At 39.9% G+C, this 21,199-nt stretch overlaps 1 protein-coding gene and 1 long non-coding RNA gene across 3 annotated transcripts in view; one reads left to right on the top strand and one right to left on the bottom strand.

The window, feature by feature from the left end:
• LOC130911131 (contactin-5-like) overlaps positions 1–21,199 on the top strand; it is a 405,498-nt gene that overhangs the window by 20,847 nt on the left and 363,452 nt on the right. The gene's annotated exons all lie outside the window — the stretch shown is intronic.
• LOC130911135 (uncharacterized) lies at positions 5,606–6,670 on the bottom strand. The gene is made up of 4 exons (XR_009061978.1): positions 6,629–6,670; positions 6,373–6,438; positions 5,901–5,973; positions 5,606–5,671 (listed from the first exon to the last, which is right to left on the bottom strand). It is a non-coding gene; the product is annotated as an uncharacterized LOC130911135 (long non-coding RNA).

The following is a 21,199-nucleotide window of genomic DNA, read 5'->3' as shown; positions in this document are numbered from 1 at the left end:
GCTGTCTTAGACTCCATTGCCCCTCTACGGCAAAAAAGCTCCAAACCCAAAGCCGCTCCATGGTTCAACGACAATACCCGCCTGCTCAGGCAAAAATGCAGGCGTGCTGAACGCCAGTGGAAAAAGGACAAACTCCATGCTTCTCTGCGATTGCTGAGGGACACCTTAGCTGCCTACCAGGAGGCCATAAAAAAGGCCAAGTCTAGTTATTTATCTACCATTATAAATAACAGCTCCAATCATCCAAGACTCCTTTTTAACACTATTGATTCTGTTTTAAACCCACAACCCACTGTCTTAACTGATGTGTCAGCTGCCAAATGTGAAGAGTTTCTCAATTTCTTTCAAAACAAGGTCTCTTCAGTTAGGCAAAATGTCTGCAACTCTGGTTTCTCATCCGATAACGTACGTCCTTCAGAACTGCTCAATGTCTTTGAGCAATTTGATCATATTTCATTGTCATCCCTCACCGAAATAGTTAGTAGCATGAAACCCACTAACTGTCCATTAGACGTAATACCTGCTAGGCTTCTGAAGGAAGTCTTTAGTTGCCTTGGATCAAGTCTGCTGTCTCTCATAAACACCTCTCTCAGTTCCGGTTCTGTCCCAGCTGCCTTCAAACAGGCTGTAGTCAGACCCCTTCTTAAAAATCCCCATCTCGACTCCTCTGTGCTGTCCAACTTTAGACCTGTCTCCCACTTGTCTTTCCTTTCCAAAGTTTTAGAAAAAGTTGTTTTTATTCAATTGCAAACCTTCTTAGAGACAAATTCCACCCTTGACAAGTTCCAATCAGGTTTTAGGTCCAGACATAGCACTGAGTCAGCATTGTTAAAAGTACATAACGACATTGCTCTTTCTGTGGATAATGGAAACCCGGCTATCCTTGTTTTACTGGACCTCACAGCAGCATTCGATACAGTTGACCATTCAGTCCTTGTATCTCGTTTAGAACATTTCATAGGTATCCGTGGTAACGCTTTAAAATGGTTTAAATCCTATTTACAACATAGAACATTCTCGGTAATGATTGGGGAATTTCCCTCCTCACAAACTTCTCTGTCTTGCGGGGTACCGCAAGGCTCTATTTTAGGGCCTGTTCTTTTTGCGCTTTATCTCCTACCTTTAGGATCAATTATAAAAAAACATAATATCGCTTCATTTTTATGCTGATGACCTGCAGCTTTATCTGCCCCTGAGACCTAACAAAAAAACTGCTCTTGCTAAATTGATAGGGTGCATATCTGATGTGAAGCAGTGGCTTGCACAAAACTTTTTACACCTTAACGAGAGCAAAACTGAATTTATTACTTTTGGCACACCTTCCATGATGAAAGCCCTTGAGCCCAACTCTGGCGCTCCGGCTGACATTTTTAAGACACACGTTAAAAATCTCGGAGTGATATTCGATAGCAGGCTTAACTTTGAAAAACAGATTAGTTCCGTTGTAAGAGCAAGTTTTTTCCAGCTTCGTCTCTTAGCCAAAGTGAAGCCTTTTCTTAGTCGCCATGACCTTGAAAAAGCAATTCACGCTTTTATAAGTTCAAGGCTGGACTACTGCAATGCACTTTATGTTGGCCTACCCAAGTCCTCGATCTCTCGGCTGCAACTTGTTCAAAATGCTGCTGCTCGATTTTTAACAGGTACACCTAGACGTGAGCATATTACCCCCATGCTATCATCACTCCACTGGCTTCCAGTCCATTTTAGAATTGATTTCAAACTTTTACTGTTTGTTTTTAATTCTATTAATGGCCAGGCTCCATCTTATCTATCGGAAATTTTAACTTTTCGTAACTCTGGCAGGACTCTTCGCTCGACCGGCCAGCTTCTTTTAGATGTTCCAAGGTCAAAACTTAAACAGTGGGGAGACCGATCCTTTGCGGTTGCTGCCCCCAGGCTGTGGAACAGCCTTCCCCCCGAAATCCGCACCACCACGGATGTAGGTCTTTTTAAGTCTCGGCTAAAAACACACCTTTTTAGACTCGCCTTTTACAAAGATTAGGATAGCCTGGTTTTATTAGCTTAAGGGATTTTTTAATGTTTTTTCGATTTTATCGGTTTTATTGTTTTACTTGCTGGAATGTTATTGCGATGCGCTCTTTGTTTTATTTTATTTTTTAAAATGTCATTGTATAATATTTTCCTGCCTTTTATTTATCTTGAGCCATGTTTTGTTGTAAAGCACTTTGAGGGCCTTTCGGGTTTTGTAAAGGGCTATATAAATAAATTTTGATTGATTGATTGATTGATTCCTCAATGCAGATCTCCTCTAGAGCAGTGATGTTTTGGGGCTGTCGTTGGGTAACACAGACTTTCAACTCCCTCCACAGATTTTCTATGGGGTTGAGATCTGGAGACTGGCTAGGACACTCCAGGGCCTTGAAATGCTTCTTACGAAGCCACCCCTTTGTTGCCCTGGCTGTGTGATTGGGCTCATTGTCATGCTGAAAGATTCAGCCACATCTCATCTTCAATGCCCTTGCTGATGGAAGGAGATTTTCACTCAAAATCTCTCGATACATGGCCCCATTCATTCTTTCCTTGACACAGATCAGTCGTCCTGGTCCCTTTGCAGAAAAACAGCCCCAAAGCATGATGTTTCCACCCCCATGCTTCACAGTGGATATGGTGTTCTTCAGATGCAATTCAGTATTCGTTCTCCTCCAAACACGAGAACCTGTGTTTCTACCAAAAAGTTGTATTTTGGTTTCATCTGACCATAACACATTCTCCCAGTCCTCTTCTGGATCATCCAAATGCTCTTTAACGAACCGCAGACGGGCCTGGACGTGTACTGGCTTCAGCAGGGGGACACGTCTGGCAGTGCAGGATTTGAGTCCCTGGTGGCTGTTAAAGATTGAGGAAATGGTGGGGGGATCCCAACGCAGGCAACGTGACAAAACACGATGAGAGGGAGAATTCTCGTTTATTTGGGTCTTGACCTTCAAGCGAGGCAGGAGGCGGAATGGTCGTGGTGAGCACTGTGGATGCCACGTGTGTAGCTGTCAGCTGGGGGTTTGACAGGCTGGGGTTGGCAGAAGTATCCGACAAGGGGCGCGCTGATCAGGTCCTGGAAACAATGAAAAGATATCGTGAGCCGGAGGTCAAAGTCAATAGATACACTAGGGATGCGTGAATCAACTGACGTGGAAAACAGACAAGTTGTTCGGGTGATGTGGTGGTGCGTCCGCTGGGTTTTTAAGCTGGCTGATGACGATTGCTCACAGCTGGCCACTCCACCCGTCTGACGTTCGACCTGTAATCAGGCAAAACTCCCCTCACCCGAGGCAGGGCTCAGGAAGGAGGGGCGGAGGCCCTAACAGGGGCCCATTGTGTTACTGATAGTAGCCTTTAGGCGCTTTCGCACTGTAGGAATTTGAGTACTTGGCTCCTTTAACTATCCCGCCCTCCTGGAGTTCGAGGAGCTATCCTTCGCAAAGCAGTCGTGTTCGCACATGGGGAACTATGCCCAATACGACATGCTGTGACGTTTTAGTCTGCGCCAGTGACGCATTATTTACTCGCCAGTCGCCACACCCACCAGCGGCGCATAAGTAATACTAAGCTAAACGGAAGACAACGAAATGGAGACCGTTGAAGACACCGCAGCAATTCTTGCATGTTTGAAGGGAATCGTTTCCATCAGCGAGCAATCCCAGCGTCTAACGACGAGACTGGTAGCGCACAGACAACAGAGCCAAAGGCAAGCGATGTTTCTTCGTTTCATGGAGACCGAAAGGGTAGCAGACGACCGTAGAAGACATAGGAGGCTGCGGGTAAGTGTAAAACAATGTATTTGACGTGTTTACTAAGGATGTAAGTGTTCACTTGGGTTTATTGAACTGTTTTTGATTTAATTGCGTACTGTCCGTTTTCTTTTGATGCATTTGAACCCCTCATAAATTTACTAGCGGGAGCTAATCGATGCGTGCGGTGCGGTCCTGCGGGAGTTTCCGCACGGACGCTTTAAGTGTTGGACACTATGGAATATGTACGTGAAAAAAAGTCAAGTAGATAAATGTGTTATAATTGTTTTTTTTTTTTTTTTTTGAGGAACTTTGTGTTTTATATGTATTCGAAATATTATCCAAAAGTGTCACGTTTATTTATTTTCACATATTCTATTGTTCACATTTTGAAAAATAAAAGCATTAAGTATATTTTTTCCAACCTTTTTTTGTACAGACTTAACTGCACTGAGAACTTCAAAAACTGAACCAAAATTTAATTTTAGTGTACTGTTACACCCAACCTGTTACTGTATACACATGTACTGTCAAATGATCAAACATTTGAGCCAGTAGTTTGTGACTAATGTTACCCAAAATACCCAAGAAAATAAGTTTTCCATTTCCGTTTCAGATTTTACTGCGACTCATTGCACAGCGATCCTCGCCATCTGTTTGGGTGCGAACAAAAGCCGATGACTGGTGGAGACGGGTTCTTCCCAGTTTTACAGACCAGCAGTTTGTGGAGAATTTCCGTATGTCTAGAGAGACATTTCAATACCTCTGTCGGTGTCTGAGGCCTGCAATGAGAGAGTGGTCACGACGTATCGCATTGCAGTTCCACTAGACATGAGGATTGCTGTCATCAAGCAGGGCAAGAGTTGTGGCTGAGCATGGTTTTGGTAGACCCAAAGGAAGGTGACGATGCCTCCAAAAGTGCATTGACTGCAGCCTAGAGAGGATAAAGTCCATGGTGCTGACGTGCTTCATAACTTCTGTGAAAGCCACAATGAGATGTGGAGAGAGCCACTGCCACAGCAGCCAGAGACTCCTGTTCAACCACCTGCTACAGATGCTGAAGGTGTAGCTGTGCGTTCAGCCTTGATGCCCCACTTTGTGTTGCCCAACGAAATAGTAGGTGTACACCACCACCACCATGACTGCTTTTTTCCCCCAAAATAAAAGTTTTAAATTTCATTAATGTTTTGTGTGTATTATTATAAACCCATTTTCCATCTGTCGCTGGCTACAAAGGCCAAATTTTTGAACGTGGTGTCATGTGTTAACTACTCACACAATGTATTGCAAGCCACATGTTAAGGAATACTTCAGTGTACTAGTAATCAGACATAAAACATTGTGTTACTCAAAGTAATATTTTTTAATGAAAAGTCACACTGCAACAAAAAAAATTACATGAGCAAAATTAGGTTTAAAAGTAATATATTTTACTGAAAAATCACACTGTGCAACAAGAGAAAAATTTACATGTGCAATATTTGGTTGAGTCCCATTTTTTTTAATTAGGGTTTGTCATGCCGATTTGACATCCTGTTGATGATCTCCAGAATACCCTCCATTACTATCTGATGCTGCCGGCTGGAGTCGGACAGCAGAGCCTGACACTGCTTTTCAATGTGTTGATTTTGCTCTTCAAACACCTGCAGCATCCTGTCAAATTGCGCATCTCGTTGCCTTTGGTATTCTGCGTCTGAAGCCTGCCATTCCTGCACCGTTTTTGCACAGTGTGTCATTCTTTCTCCTCTTTGCTGCAACAAATAAGGACGGCGGAAACTGAAGAACTGGCTGTACACCACACTACAAGTTCTCAAGTTCTCACTATTTCTTAGCAAGATGCAGGAACAACAAATTATTTCCTTTCCAGGTCTGGGATGGCAGAGGGTGCTGACAGCTGGGGCGGTGTTGGCTGATTATTTGTGAATCTGGATAAGCAGGAAACCGGTGTATAGTTACTGAATTTCAAACAAAAAAATAATAACATCCAAGTTTCTAATCCTTTACCATTGATATTTGTTGTGCTATCAGTTTTGTCTATTTTTCGAATGAGACTTAGGTGCAGCAATGATATGATCCCATTAGGTTGTTAGTTCACCAGGCTAACCACCATTATAGCAGCACAGATTTTGCACATAAAATACAACATTTCTTTACCTGATGTAAGTAAGCTGACTGGTACTGGCACTTTGTGGGGGCAGGGAATGGCAGGACATCACAACGGTGTTTTCTGGTGGGTACACAGGGGGTAAACACTTTTAAATAAAGTTCAGACAAATGGTGGTTAATTAAGAAACATTGCACAATTAGTTACTTTTTTCTTTTAAACAAAGCATGAGTACAGCCATGATATGACCCTGCTGGGCAAATAACAGTTGTTCAACAGCAGGGATTTTGCATGGACAGGTTTCTTACCTGATGCGGGTTGGCATTTGTCACTCAGAGAGGGCATGGGATTGCTTGATAAAGCCATTGGCGTTTCTGGTGGTCAGAGAACTATTTTGGATTATACCTTAATTCAAGTAACAATAGGAACACCACACGTCTTCTATTTACATTTGGCTGATGTAAGTTAGAGAAGATAAAAAAAAGTCAACATTTCTGAATGCATTCAGGCAGCATGACTTACCTGATGGGCGACAAGGGGTACTGCAGGCAACAGGAATTGGACTTGATAGAAGAGATCTGTTTTGCTCTGTTTTAATAGAAACATAATGCATCTGAACAACATAACATTTAAAGGATTGAGAATTTAAAATTTCGCTATGACAAAATCTAGCTTATTTTCTTAAATGTAGACACAACATTTTCTGATTCCGCAGTGTTATCTAGGTCAACATATCTGTACCGAAATGTCGAGATAACTATGTATTTATTTCACTTACTTTTCTGCATTACAAAAAGTAAAACGAGACAAGTCATGTCCGACACTTAATGCGTCCGTCGGCAAACACCTTCAGTAATTCGGTTCCCAATGCAGCGTTTAGAATACATTTTATCAGGGGAAAAATACAACAAAACCGACAGTGTACGCAAGTGAACCGAACCGAACATGCAAAAACAAATTGTTACACCCTTAAATAACTTCTTGTGCCATACCTTCAAGCCGCTGGGAGGGTGGGTTGTTCTCCTTCTGCGTCAACGACCGCAAAAGCAAGCAGAGGACTCTTGTTTTGGCGTTTCAATATGCTGGTCTGTGGCCCAATATGAGGTCGAGCGTCTCATACCATTTGGCAGTTTTTCTGTCTGCCCCGCTCTGGTTGTTGTGGTCTCTGATTTTCTTGTAGTCTTGTTTCAGTTTCTTCATTTTTTCCCTACATTGTTTTGCGCTGTGGTAAATTCCAGCCTTCTCCAGTTGTGCGCTTATCTCGGCAAATATTTTTTATGTTGCGTTGCGTTGCAACCCCCCCCCCCAAAGTCCTCTTTGGACGCAGTTGAATAAATAACAAGGAGGGCTTTTACCTCCTCGTCGCTCCATTGAGATTTTCCTGGCCCCATTATTTTTCCTTATAGCAACAACATCAATTTACAGACAGGGTAGTTGTTTTTTAAATATGGCGGCTCCATGTGATGCGCGAAAAGTAAGGGGCGTGTTTGCAGCTGATTTCAGCGAATCACCAAAGAGCTACGTAATACCGTTCCTGCCGCCCCGCGGAAAGTACTCACTTCAGATTTGGGGCTAAAATGGCGCTCGGAAGACGAGGTCCTCGTCCAAGTTCCTACATATCCGAACACGCAAAATGACGTCATCCACCCCCAAAAGGGTCGAGGAACTGCGGATAGTTACAACAGTGCGAAAGCGCCTTTTGTTACTGTGGTCCCAGCTCTCTGTAGGTCATTCACTAGGTCCCCCCCGTGTGGTTCTGGGATTTTTGCTGACCGTTCTTGTTATCATTTTGACGCCACGGGGTGAGATCTTGCATGGAGCCCCAGATCAAGGGAGATTATCAGTTGTCTTGATGTCTTCTATTTTCTAATAATTGCTCCCACAGTTGATTTCTTTACACCAAGCGTTTTACCAATTGCAAATTCAGTCTTCCCAGCCTGGTGCAGGTCTACAATTTTGTCTCTGGTGTCCTTCGACAGCTCTTTGGTCTTGGCCATAGTGGAGTTTGGAGTGTGACTGACTGAGGTTGTGTACAGGTGTCTTTTATACCGATAATTAGTTGAAACAGGTGCCATTAATACAGGTAACGAGTGGAGTCTCGTTAGACCTCGTTAGAAGAAGTTAAACCTCTTTGACAGCCAGAAATCTTGCTTGTTTGTAGGTGACCAAATACTTATTTTCCACTCTAATTTGGAAATAAATTCTTTAAAAATCAAACAATGTGATTTTCTGTTTTTGTTTTTTTTTCCTCCACATCCTGTCTCTCATGGTTGCGGTTTACCCATGTTGACAATTACAGGCCTCTCTAATCTTTTCAAGTAGCAGAACTTGCACAATTGGTGGTTGACTCAATACTTATTTGCCCCAATGTATATTACTTAAAAGAAGGCTTATTTCTAAAGACACTTTGTTTCCAGAAAATGTGGAATTCATTCCACCTGTGTAAATTTTATTGTATTGTTCAGTAAAATAAGTACTCCCTTTAAAATGGTTAATGTTTTTGCACTTTGTTGTAAAAATAAATAAATAAAAAAAGCTGTTTCATGGCAGCTTTTTGTTGTATGGGCATGTTTCCATCTTTCCTGTTGAGTCATTAGGATATTTTAAATAAATAATGGACAAAAATTTCTTTGTCTACTTTATTAATTAGTAACGTACGACGCATCGATAATCGTGATAACAGTGATCATCGTCAATACCGTGATCATCGTTCAATAATCGAATCGTAGCACCCTGAATCGTAATCGAATCGAATCGAATCGTGGGGTGCTTAAGATTGCACGCCCCTAATGGGAAGCCGCGGCACAATGTCTGTAGGAGCTGTCTCGTCAACTGATAGTGAAGTTTATGTTCAAAGTAATACAATTCTATTGGCACATAGAATGTAACCTGACTTGCTGCCTTTATCCGAATTGGAGCCCTTTTACAACAAGCATCAAGTACAGTTCCTTACTTTGAAAATAGTTACTTTCACACTTACACAATTAAAATAGAATTTATTGTGAATGTAGATACAACTGGAGAATGATTCATTTATTTTGACGGCTTTATAGTACAGATGCTCGTTGTGAGGAAACGTGTAACGTATTTAAATACACTTTCCATCAACATGTCATTTCTTCATTCACTTCTGACAGCTGATTCCACAGTGTGACAACATAGCTACAGTAGCTGTCTGTCTCCCTTCCTCCAGTGTGAGACTAACTTGAAGAATCTCGCACGAGGGCATTGAAAGTCCACCTCGGCCCTCTAGCGCATTAGGAACGAACGCCGTAGCGAATAATAACATCTTTTTGTTTATAATTCCCGTCCAAATTGATGGGATCGACTCGCTGTCCTCAGCTCACTTCCTGCGGCGTCTCACCCTCTGACAGCCACTGGATTTATTCCACCCGAGTCGGCCGGGGAACATAATTCCTTGAGTGTATTTCTTATATGCAATAGCAGACCTGTGGTGGAGGTAGGGGTGATTTAATAACACAGCCCCATACACACACGCACACCAGCTCTGAGTGTCATTCTGGTGACAGTGAACCGTGTTCTCAGTGTGAACATGAGCCATAAAAGTACATTTATTTAGCCTGATGCAAATTTGACACATTATAGTGAGCAATGTGTCCTTCAGATATTAGAGCGACGCCAAGCTCCATTTGGCATGGAGATGAGACGCCAGCGACGAGGCGATGGACTAGAAATGTGTGGAAAAGAAAGCAGCTTCATATGAAGCTTTTATTCAAAGCTTCCGCTGTGATGTCATCTATTTTGGGGGGGATAAAGAGAAATCATTACTGGTATGTGAGGAACATCTTTGGCTAAACAAAATAAATATCCAACCTTCACAATCAGGGGCGGACTGGGACTAAAAAGCAGCCCTGGCCCAGCCCTGACTTTGACTCAGCCCAGCCCATAAGAATTGCTGTACAAAGGGAAACACCGACCCTCTAGTGGGGTTCGGGGCATGCCCCCCCGGGAGATTTTTTTTTTTTTACATTTTATTGTAAAAATGCATCAATTTCGTGCACTTTAAGAGAAAAATGAAGCGGTTATGAAGAACAACACATTGCATTATTATACATATACAGTATAGTTTATGATTTTCTTCACAGTATGCAAGGTACCCGCGGGTTATTAAAAGTATTAAAAAGGCATTGAATTTAGTTTTCCATTATTAAAGGTATTAAAAGCATTAAATTAGCTGTCGTAAGTCTGGAATTTTTTCACAGTGGTTTTAATTTTCAAGAACATCTCAGTGCAACCTAAATTATATCCGTGACGAAGCTTTTTTTTTTTTTTTTTTTTAATCCAAGATGACGCGTAAAATATTTACGATGCGCTGCACCTCGTGCGTGCGCGCCGTTAGCATCCTTAGCATCAACAGCAGGCAATCGCACAGTACTGTGTGCTAACGCAAGGAACTGCTCAGATGCCTTAGTTGTTATGTTCGACGAAAGCCTCAACAAGACAACCAAGTCCAAACAGTTGGACCAGCATGTGAGGTATTGGATCGGCGACCAAGTCGCATCCAGATACTTTGGGTCGCAGTTTATGGGTCATGCGAAGGTAATGGACCTGCTTAACATTTCAAAGTAAGTGGCCAATTTCTGCAATTAGAATGTGTTAGATGCAATAATGTATTTCTGTACGGTTTGCCTTTCGAATGAATGTGAATTTCGCAGTTTTAACTCCAGAGTTAGCCATGTTCAATGGGGTATTGGCAGGTGCACTAGCCTTAGCATGAATAAACCGGAGTCGTAGATTCACCATCACTCTCAGATACACAAAACGGTTGACACTGTTTATAGACCCTACCCACGTGACGTCACAACTCCTTCCTCCTGACTGTTGCCGCCCAATTGTCCGTCAACACATCATGTTTCCCTGTTACGGCTACGTACATTCCTCCTATTTACGATGTGTTTTTCTGCTCGTTAACATTAATAATCAAAATGGTGAAGGCGTGTGTGGCGGTCGGTTGCAATAACAGAGAAGATAGACGGAGAAGACGGAGAGACTTGAAGTTCTACCGGATTCCGAGAGACCCGGAGAGAAGAGAGCGAGTTGGCCTGCTGCAATTCGACGAGAAAACTGGGCTCCAAACGATTACCACAGATTATGTAGTAGTCATTTTATATCTGGTAAGATGCATTTAATATATATTTAGAGGGTTTTGGGCTGACAACCACAATTAAGATCATTGCTAGGCTAATCGCCGACAACATACACGTATGTATGTAGTGAGAGTGCTATCGCTAAACCATATAAACATTAAAAGCCCTAACTCCATTGACAAACGACATGAGATACATTAGACTTGACAGTGGATGTTAGCAATAACAAAAGATTTTGAATTGAAAATTTCGTAACTCACCTTTCCGAGCACAAGATAGATTCCTGCCGAATTTTCGTGGACGAGGACCTGTTTCACCCAACCAGCAACGAAGTATTTATAAGCCTCCAAGCTCTTAAAGTTTTTCAAACTTTCGTGAGAATAGGCTGATTTTGTGTGGACAAGATAGTTGTACAGTTCAGGGTAGCTAGCAGATGTCAGGCAAATACGGCGGAGACAGCGGGTCGAAAAACATCGATTTAGGCATCAAATATGGATCTGGCGAATGGATAAACTGAAGCTTTTCCACATAACGCCTTTTATGCAACGCATCAAGTGGGTTTACGGCATCCGAAAGCACCGGGTCTTCCATGAAATGCATTATAAATTGCTCGATCAATTGAGACCATTGATAATACAGACACAAAATGACGGACAAGTGGGCGGAACCATACAGCGAGCACGTGATTTTGTGACGTCGGTGGGTAGGGTCTATTATTGGAACGAGTGCGGGGTAACGTTGATCTGAATAACATGGCATGGTGATAGGCAAATTATAATGTAGGTGAAAGTAAAACAACTCCTGGTATATTTAAATGTTTTTCTTGATTAAATAAGAGTATGGATTTTCTCTATCTGATTAAAAGAAATGTCTTCAATAGCTAACAAAGGATTAACAATGTGTTTTTTATACTTCTTGTAATGTGATTAGAAAAAAAACAATTACCAAGGGAAATGGTCATGTGTAGCTTTTTTATTTTGTGGTAATTAATGGTAAACTACTGCCATTTAGTGGCTGTTTTTTTAAACTTTCACTGCCAATTGCAAGCAATTTACAGTTAAGGTGGCCAACTTGACAATTACCTACCTACCACCTTGAACAGGTCCTCTTAACAGGGAAACCTGTTGTATTGCAAATGTAATTTCTGAAGTTGCTTTACAATAATAGTGTAAAATCCATTTTATCCTGGGAAAAAAAAATTCTGAAAGACCTTATATTTAAATGTGTTTTAATTGTATCTTCAATAAATGTGCATTCCTTTGTCAAACACACTTAGTAGTTGAGATTAAATTTGATGTTCAGTGCGTTATTTTTTAAATATAATTCAATATTATCTAAATAATGGGTGCGAGAAAACTATTAATTTTCAGTTGAAATGGCATTAAAAAAGGTCTTAAAAGTCTGGAATTTAGATTAATCATCCTGGGGGGACCCTGAGTATGTTAGCCATTTTCTATCTGTGCCATCTATGCGTATGAATACTCTTTGTACAGTCAGGTGTGTTGTCTTCTTCTGAGGGTGGTAAGTAAAAAATGTGTCTAGGCTGTGACTGTCTGACTTGGGGAGCTCAAAGTACTGCAAGGCTGAACTGGAGTTGGATTCATCTTTTGCCCTAGCTCTATGATCAACCTGAATAAAAAAGTTTTTTTTTTTTAAAGCAAGTTTTATATATCCAATTGTTTATAATAACACCTATCCCCTGTGTCTATAAAATGACTTCATTGTTTATGCCATAATTAATCTCGCCACACAAATAATACATTTCAATGAAAATACAATATACATTTCAAGACATCCTGTATACATAACCTTCATTGGAAAGTATTAACCAGAAAACAAAACGACATATAAATGATGAAAAATATATATCATATCAATTTAACTACCTAAACTTTAAAGTAGGGCTGCAGCTATCGATTATTTTAGTAGTCGATTAATCGAAGAACTAGTTAGTTCGAATATTCGGGTAATTGGATAAAAAACATGAAAAATTAAAATACCTGAGCTGAGCCTCAAATGGTATTAAAAAAAAAAAAAAAAAAAAAAAAGAGGATCAACAGTATGTACAACAAAAGAACAATTGGCTAACTCAGGGGTCCCCAACCTTTTTTGCACCACGGACCGGTGTGATTTGGATCTTTTTTTCACAGACCGGTGTTCTGTCAAATTTTGCACCCTTATAAAATTTTGCTCCCAAAGCTTTTGTGGTGGTGAAAAAAGCCCTCTTTTACATTCAGTTGGACTCTCAATGTTATCCAATGGTGCTAAAAAACTATTTACATCATAAACATACATGTGCAACACAGAAATGGCGTAAATTAATGCTTAACGACACGGCGAAGTCGTTAAGTGAGAGGGCTACGTGCAGTTGTTGTGTGCACCTAACATGGCAAAGTAAGTTAATATTCCTTTCTTTAAAGACAGTTTGTAGCGTGCACTTTGGAATCGCTGCATTCGCGGTCCTTTATAACGTTACGCACATGCCAACTTTGTCAGAACACCGGCAATGTGCGCCAGAAAAATACAGCAAATATAAAATAGCATTTGTTTTTAGCCCCGTCGTGTTAAGTGCAGGGTAAAATACAACTCACCCGCTGAATCAGTGGGAGGCCTGAGTTTGTTTGGTTGAGACGAGATGGTCCCGAGATGGGAGAGTGAGAGAAGCTAGCATCACAAGTACACGATGTTGGAAATTGTAGCACAGTTTTCAGCGCGCTCGTAGCGATGTCAAGATATTCCAAAATGACTTTAATCCAGAACTTTGGTAGAGTGGTTGTCTCAAATGTACGTTTAAGGTCGCCGTGATTTGCGATCTCTACAAGCTGATATTCCTGTTACACAGACATGTTAATATCACTCGGTTTATTCACATACGGGTCACGAATTCACTCCTTCACAGTTCGTGGGTCTTTAGTGATTGGGAAGTAGCATACATTTTGTTTTGTTCGAGGTTGTAGGCATATCTTCTGGCTCGTCAGATTCCATTTTCCCTGTAAAAAGTCTTTCCAAAGACGTTTGCTATTCAGTCATTCTAGTGTGGGGGCTAATTATTTCCGGGAAGAAATGTGATTGGCGACAACCTACGTCATACGTTGTTATTGAGTCCAAGCGCGCATAGATATACAAAACGAGATTTAGTGCTAACAGCCCAATCAATGCATTTCTATGACAACCTCCAATCCTGTAGTTGTATATCTAGAGTAGACAGGGATATCGGTGTGTTAAGCGGCACAGGCCAAAGTCAATCGCCCAGAATGCAGTCGTTAATAAATTATTTATTATTTCTGCGCGGCCCGGTACCAAATGCGCCACGGAAAAAGTCCGCTAGCTTAAATACTATAAAATGCCAAGTTTTTTTTGTTTTTTTGTTTTTTTTTAACAATGCTCTTAACAAAAGGTTCAAACACATATTCCCACAAAAAACGGCTAAATATATTTATTAACAAAATTACGAATGCATTTGAAAAACATTTGCTCAAACAAAAACTTATGTTGATCTTAACAGGGAGCAGTTGGATTCAGCCATGTGAAATGAGGCAGACCAGAAGGCAGTGTATCCACCCTAATCAATAAAACTAAATGCAAACACTTTCAAAATAAACCATTACAACGCCACTTTAATGAAACGAATAATCGAAGCAATAAAATGTAATTCGAATATTTTTTTCTAATCGAATACTCGAGTTAATCGATTAATCGTTGCAGCACTACTTTAAAGTAAAACCATTCATTTTATTAATATTTTGTCATATTTCTTCAGAATTAATATTGCAGCTGCGTGTGCATACGTTGTTTTACAGCTAAAATATTTTTTCTTAGGAGAGGGATAGTAGGACTAGCATACTGTAACTTGACACGATTGCAAACGGGGACATGGACTAGCTGGCACTAACCCTTTAATTGTCATTTATTTCATTTAAAATGTAGCTACCTTGCTTTCAGCCATTTGCTTGTCCTTTTCTTCTCACGAGGAAGAATGAAGAACTTCAAATGTGGCTCCGAACTCTTCCTTGTGTTACAACCCACAACACACTCTTTGCCATTCCGATGGAAAAAAAGACCGCAAATAAGACAAAAGTTCAGCATTTGTACTACAACGCACGACAGATCAACTGCTTGTGACTCGTGTTTTGCCCCCTCTTCTATCTGGCGACGCTTTGTTGTGGCTGGTGACATCATTAATGCCCGGATGTCCGACTGCGAGAATCAGATTGGCGGTAAACAGCCAGGCGCATTGCTGCCACCTGTCGGATTGGATGCAAACTGTAGATAATCATAGAGAATAGTGGGGATAAAAACAGTGATATATGTATGGCGGCCGCCAGCCGTCCAGAGCACCGGTCATTCTGTGATCCTCCAGAAGCTACAGATGACCAGTCCGCCCCTGTTCACAATGAAAAGGGAAACACTTTACAATATGGGTCCCTTAATTAACATTAGTTAATGCATTTTTAGACAATAACTAATGTTTAAGTAACATGACAATAATTCATTTAATCCCTTATCTAACCTTTATTAATATAATATTTAACATTTGTTAATGCATTAGTTAATGCATTTTAAGACAATAAATAATGTTTAAGTAACATTACAATAATTCATATAATCCCTTATTTAACATTTAGTAATATATTAATTTTTACATTAGTTAATGCATTAGTTAATGCATAACCAGACGGTAACTAATAGTTTGGTAAAATTAATAATATATTTATAGCCCTATATAGGGTTAGGGGTAGGATTTGTTAACCTAAGCGTTTATCATTTCTTAGTTAAGGGACACATGTGCTACACTTTACAATAAGGATGCAAAAAGCATTCAGTAATGGTTGAGAAAGGTTGGGGGGGGGGGGACTTAACCCTTTAATGCCAGCAATATGAAGCAATCATCAGAGAATCCCAAAATTTGAAAAATAAGGTCCAAATGAAACCTTTTTTTCAAATTTGTAAAAAGAAAAGTCAAAATGAATATGTGTAATAAGCGCTCAGATATCTATAACCCTTGCTAAATCCTGTTTGTTTGTTTCATGGAACCTGCAGATGGATGTGATGACTTGCATCCATCATTTTATTTTTTCAAAACAAAATGTCAAAATTCTGAATTAATCTCAAAATCATGAACTTTTAGGTGTATCAAATGTGATACATTTGGCAATATAGGGTTAAGCATTTATAATTTCTTAGTTAAAAGACACATGTGCTACACTTTACAATAAGGGTCCAAAAACATTCAGTAATGGTTAATTAAGGTATGTTAAAGTATGGTATTACTTCACGTGAACGTACCTCTTAAGTATTACTTAACCTTAATTAACCATTACTGAATGTTTTTAGAGCCTTATTGTAAAGTGTAGCACATGTATCCCTTAACTAAGAAATGATGAATGCTTAAGTCGACCCCCTTATCCTTTATTAATCATTACTGAATGCTATTTAAACCCTTATTGTAAAGTGTAGCACATGTTTCCCTCAACTAAGAAATTATAAATGCTTAGGTTAACATACCCTAAACCCTAACCCTATATAGGGCTATATATTTTTTTATTATACCAAACCATTAGTTACTGTCTGGTTATGCATTATATAATGCATTAACTAATACATTAACTAATGTTAATTAATATATTAATAAATGTTTGATAAGCAATTATACTGATTATTGTAATGTTACTTAAACATGAGTTATTGTCTAAAAATGCATTAACTAACGTTAATTAAACTCATTTGCTCCCAAAAACGTATAAATATGTTCAATTTTTAATTACTTCAGTGTCCTAAAAACGTGTTTTTACGTCTTTTGCGTTTTTTTTTTTTTTTTCACAAGAGGCATCTATAGGTTCCGATGTATCTAAGATACAATGCACAAAGCTCAAAACCCATTTTAAAGCAATAAAACTCGCCACTTGAGGTCAGTTGCGCATTGTGTAAGAACTCACCTCGGGCCAAGAAAGGAAGTGAAGAAAAATACTCAGGAAACGGATGTTGGAGGGATCTTGTACAGACGAGTGAGAATTTGAGAAAAATGTGGAGAACGATCAGAAAAAAAGGCAAACGGCATTGGGGGAGTGTTTTGAAAAGAAAACAAAACCATCGTCAAAGAAGGATTCAAAACAATCTGTCTTGATGAGACAGACGGTGACGTACACAACAGCGTCGGGTTCCACACGCGTTCTGCGGAGCTCACGTTGCGTTACTCCTTAGCCCGAGGCTGAAACCAACAATGAAGATGATGAAAAAAGTGAGACCTATCTTGATCCGGACTCATCAGATTACTAGGAGCCACCTCATTCAACCGGGAGCAGCCAAGAGCCTTCCTTGTTGTTATGTGCGCAAATACAGTGCCCTCCATAATTATTGGCACCCCTAAAAAAGGTGTTTTTTTTAGCTTCTAATATTTTTTTAAAATTCAAATAATATGGGACCTTAATGGAAAAAAAGAGAAAAATCCAAGCTTCAATACAAGTGCATTCATTCAGTGGGGAAAAAATCCCACATAAAGAAAAAAATATTTGACATCAAATAATGTGTGTCACATTTATTAGCACCCCTGGTGTTAATACTTTGTGCAACCCCCTTTTGCCAACAAAACAAGGTCTGGGGACTGAGATGGCCGTAGGAGGAGCTTGATTTTGTGTGTGGTGAACCATTTCTGTAGATTGTAGATTCGGCCATATGTTTAGGGTCATTGTCTTGCCGAAAGACCAAGTGACGACCCATCTTCAGCTTTCGGGCAGAGGGCAACAGATTTTGATTTAAAATATCCTGGTATTTCTAAGCATTCATGATGTTTTGTTCAGATGAGACCAAGATTGAGCTTTTTGGCAACAAACACTTCAAGTGGGTCTGGCATGCCACAAAAGATGCGCATGCTGAAAAACACCTCATACCCACTGTGAAGTATGGGGGTTGGTCAGTGATATATATATATATATATATATATATATATATATTGACTAGTTGATTATATTTAGAGTATTGAAGTTGACTAGTCTAATCAATATCTTTGTTTTTTGTTTGTGTTTTTGGTAATCGTTCACTCCTACATTTACATTTAACTCATTCGCTGCCATTGATGCCGATAGACAACCAATCAAACAAACCATTTGTGAATGAAAGCTGCCAGCCCCTCCCAGTTCAAATGGATTGGACGTGTACTAAAACCTGGGATTTGTTTTGTATTGTTAGACTTTTTTTTTAAACCCCTTGTTGAGCCTAATCCTACTTTTGTTGTAAGCTACAAAGAAGAAAAAAAACAGACACATTCATGATTTCTTTTTTTCATGTTGAACACAGCTCTCATGAGGCCCTTTTTGAAGGTTTGTTTGCTTTTTAGGACCTTATTCTCTAATATTTACTTATGGGTAAAGCATTTAAGTAAAATTACTTTCATGAAGTGTATATGAGACAATATCTGACATAATCAAATTTTCTTCATGTTCAAGTGTTTTTCCCTTGGGACCGAGCTCCCAGTCACTGTCAAATATTATTGCCCTAATTCAAGAACCAGGAAAAAAACAACAAGTCTTCGAGTGGGGTTTCATTTCCCCCATCTCCATTTTGATCATTTTCTTTTTTTGTACTTCATTGTTGTTTTGGCAGCCTTTTGGACTAAAATACGAACTAGTCTTAGTCATATTTTAGTCATCTCAAAATGTGCTGGTCTTCATCTAGCTTTTCTTTGACGAAAAATCGAGACCAATTTTGTCTAGTTTTAGGCAACATTTACAGTTGGGCAACTACTAATTGTGCAAGTTCTCCCACTTGAAAATATTAGAGAAGCCTGTAATTGTCAACATGGGTAAACCTCAACCATGAGAGGATGTGGGAAAAAAAACTGAAAATGACATTCTTTGATTTTTAAAGAATTTATTTGCAAATCATGGTGAAAATAAGTATTTGGTCAATACCAAAAGCTCATCTCAGTACTTTGTTATGTACCCTTTGTTGGCAATACCGGAGGCCAAACATTTTCTGTAACTCTTCACAAGCTTTTCACTAGAGGTGGGAATCTTTGGGTACCTAACAATTCGATTAAGATTCAATTATTGATGACCCCCCCCGATATTAGCTGCTTTTAATGTTTTGTACATTAGTTACAAAAACTGTAAAAAAAAAAAAAAAAAAAAAAAAAAAAAAAAAGCCTCGCAGGCTTAAATAAACGACTATTTCAGTATCAAGTTAACAGTTAAAAATAATAAATAATATACTCAAATCCCCATTCTGTATCAGCAGCTTTAAACTGCATTCAATTAATGTTGTGTATCAACCGTTAAAGTTGTTAAAATTGCTCCCGTTATTCCATAATTTCCCTTTTGTCTACTTTCGACATGTGAAAATTTTAGAAATATTTTAAAGATAAATTCAAGTCAATATTTCACCGATTTAGGAGTATTTTAAATAAAAAGTTAATTAGATTCGCTTGGAAGGTTCGCTACAACAGCCTTGCAGGGAAGTCTATTGCTTTAAGATGGCGGCCGTTTACTAATGCCCGCATCTAGCTTTTTGTACATGTGCTGCTAAGGCCACCGAGTCTATTTTGCATCTAGTCCTATATAAATATGATATCTACCGTACAATTATGTGGACGTACTTTGTAGCAGCTGTCGGCAGCAGTCAGGTATGTTGTTTTTTTATCTCGCGGCATGAGTTGAGCTAGAGCCATGAGTTGAACATTAGCATTACCCGGGGGACCCGGGGGGGCGGGTAATGACAAGCATGATGTTTAGCTACTCTCGCTCCATTCTTCATTGCGTCCCGAAGACCGCGCTGCGCGCTGAGTGTTTTACTTCCGCTTTACTTGACATATTTAAATAATCGGAATTTGGATGTTTGTGAATCGTTCTCGAATCTTCCACGGCCAAATCGCGAATAATCTAAGAATTAGAAATTTCGCACACCTGTACTTTTCACACGCTGTTGCTGGTATTTTGGCCCATTCCTCCATGCAGATCTCCTCTAGAGCAGTGATGTTTTGGGGCTGTTGTTGGGCAACACGGACTTTAAATTCCCTCCACAGATTTGCTATGGGGTTGAGATCTGGAGACTGGCTAGGCCACTCCAAGACCTTGAAATGCTTCTTACGAAGCCACTCCTCTGTTGCCCTGGCTGTGTGTTTGGGATCATTGTCATGCTGAAAGACCCAGCCACGTCTCATCTTCAATGCCCTTGCTGATGGAAGGAGATTTTCACTTAAAATCTCTCGATACATGGCCCCATTTATTCATTCCTTTACACAGATCAATCATCCTGGTCCCTTTGCAGAAAAACAGCCCCAAAGCATGATGTTTCCACCCCCATGCATCACAGTGGGTATGGTGTTCTTCGGATGCAATTCAGTATTCTTTCTCTTCAAAACACGACAACCTGTTTTTCTACCAAAAAGTTGTATTTTGGTTTCATCTGACCATAACACATTCTCCCAGTCCTCTTCTGCATCATCCAAATGCTCTCTAGCGAACCGCAGATGGGCCTGGATGTGTACTTTCTTCCGCAGGGGGACACGTTTGGCAGTGCAGGATTTGAGTCCCTGGTGGCACATTGTGTTACTGATAGTAGCCATTGTTACTGTGGTCCCAGCTCACTGTAGGTCATTCACTAGGTCCCCCCGTGTGGTTCTGGGATTTTTGCTCACCGTTGTTGTTGTCATTTTGACGCCACGGGGTGAGATCTTGCATGGAGCCCCAGATCGAGTGTGATTATCAGTGGTCTTGTATAGGGTGGTTCTGATCATGTTTTTTTGCTCCCGATCCGATCCCGATCGTTTTAGTTTGAGTATCTGCTGATCCCGATGTTTCCCGATCCGATTGCTTTTTTTTTTTGCTCCCGATTCAATTCCAGTCATTCCCGATAATTTTTCCCGATCATATACATTTTGGCAATGCATTAAGAAAAAAATGAATAAAACTTGGACGAATATATACATTCAACATACAGTACATAAGTACTGTATTTGTTTATATAGTTTGTGGATTATGAATAAATCCTCAAGATGGCATTTATATTATTAACATTCTTTCAGTGAGAGGGATCCACGGATAGAAAGACTTGTGACTTTGTATATTGTGACTAAATATTGCCATCTAGTGTATTTGTTGAGCTTTCAGTAAATGATACTGTAGCCATGGCCAAATGCATGATGGGAAGTGGAACCATGACTGTGCGTAATGCTACCGATTGATATATCTTCTCTGCGTTGGGAAATAACTTAAGGTGTTAAGAAAAAGATCAATTGCTACCTTGCT

This window comes from Corythoichthys intestinalis, unplaced genomic scaffold, assembly GCF_030265065.1.
Source record: "Corythoichthys intestinalis isolate RoL2023-P3 unplaced genomic scaffold, ASM3026506v1 HiC_scaffold_23, whole genome shotgun sequence".
Lineage (NCBI taxonomy): Eukaryota > Metazoa > Chordata > Actinopteri > Syngnathiformes > Syngnathidae > Corythoichthys > Corythoichthys intestinalis.
This window is presented reverse-complemented; position numbering and strand designations above follow the sequence as displayed.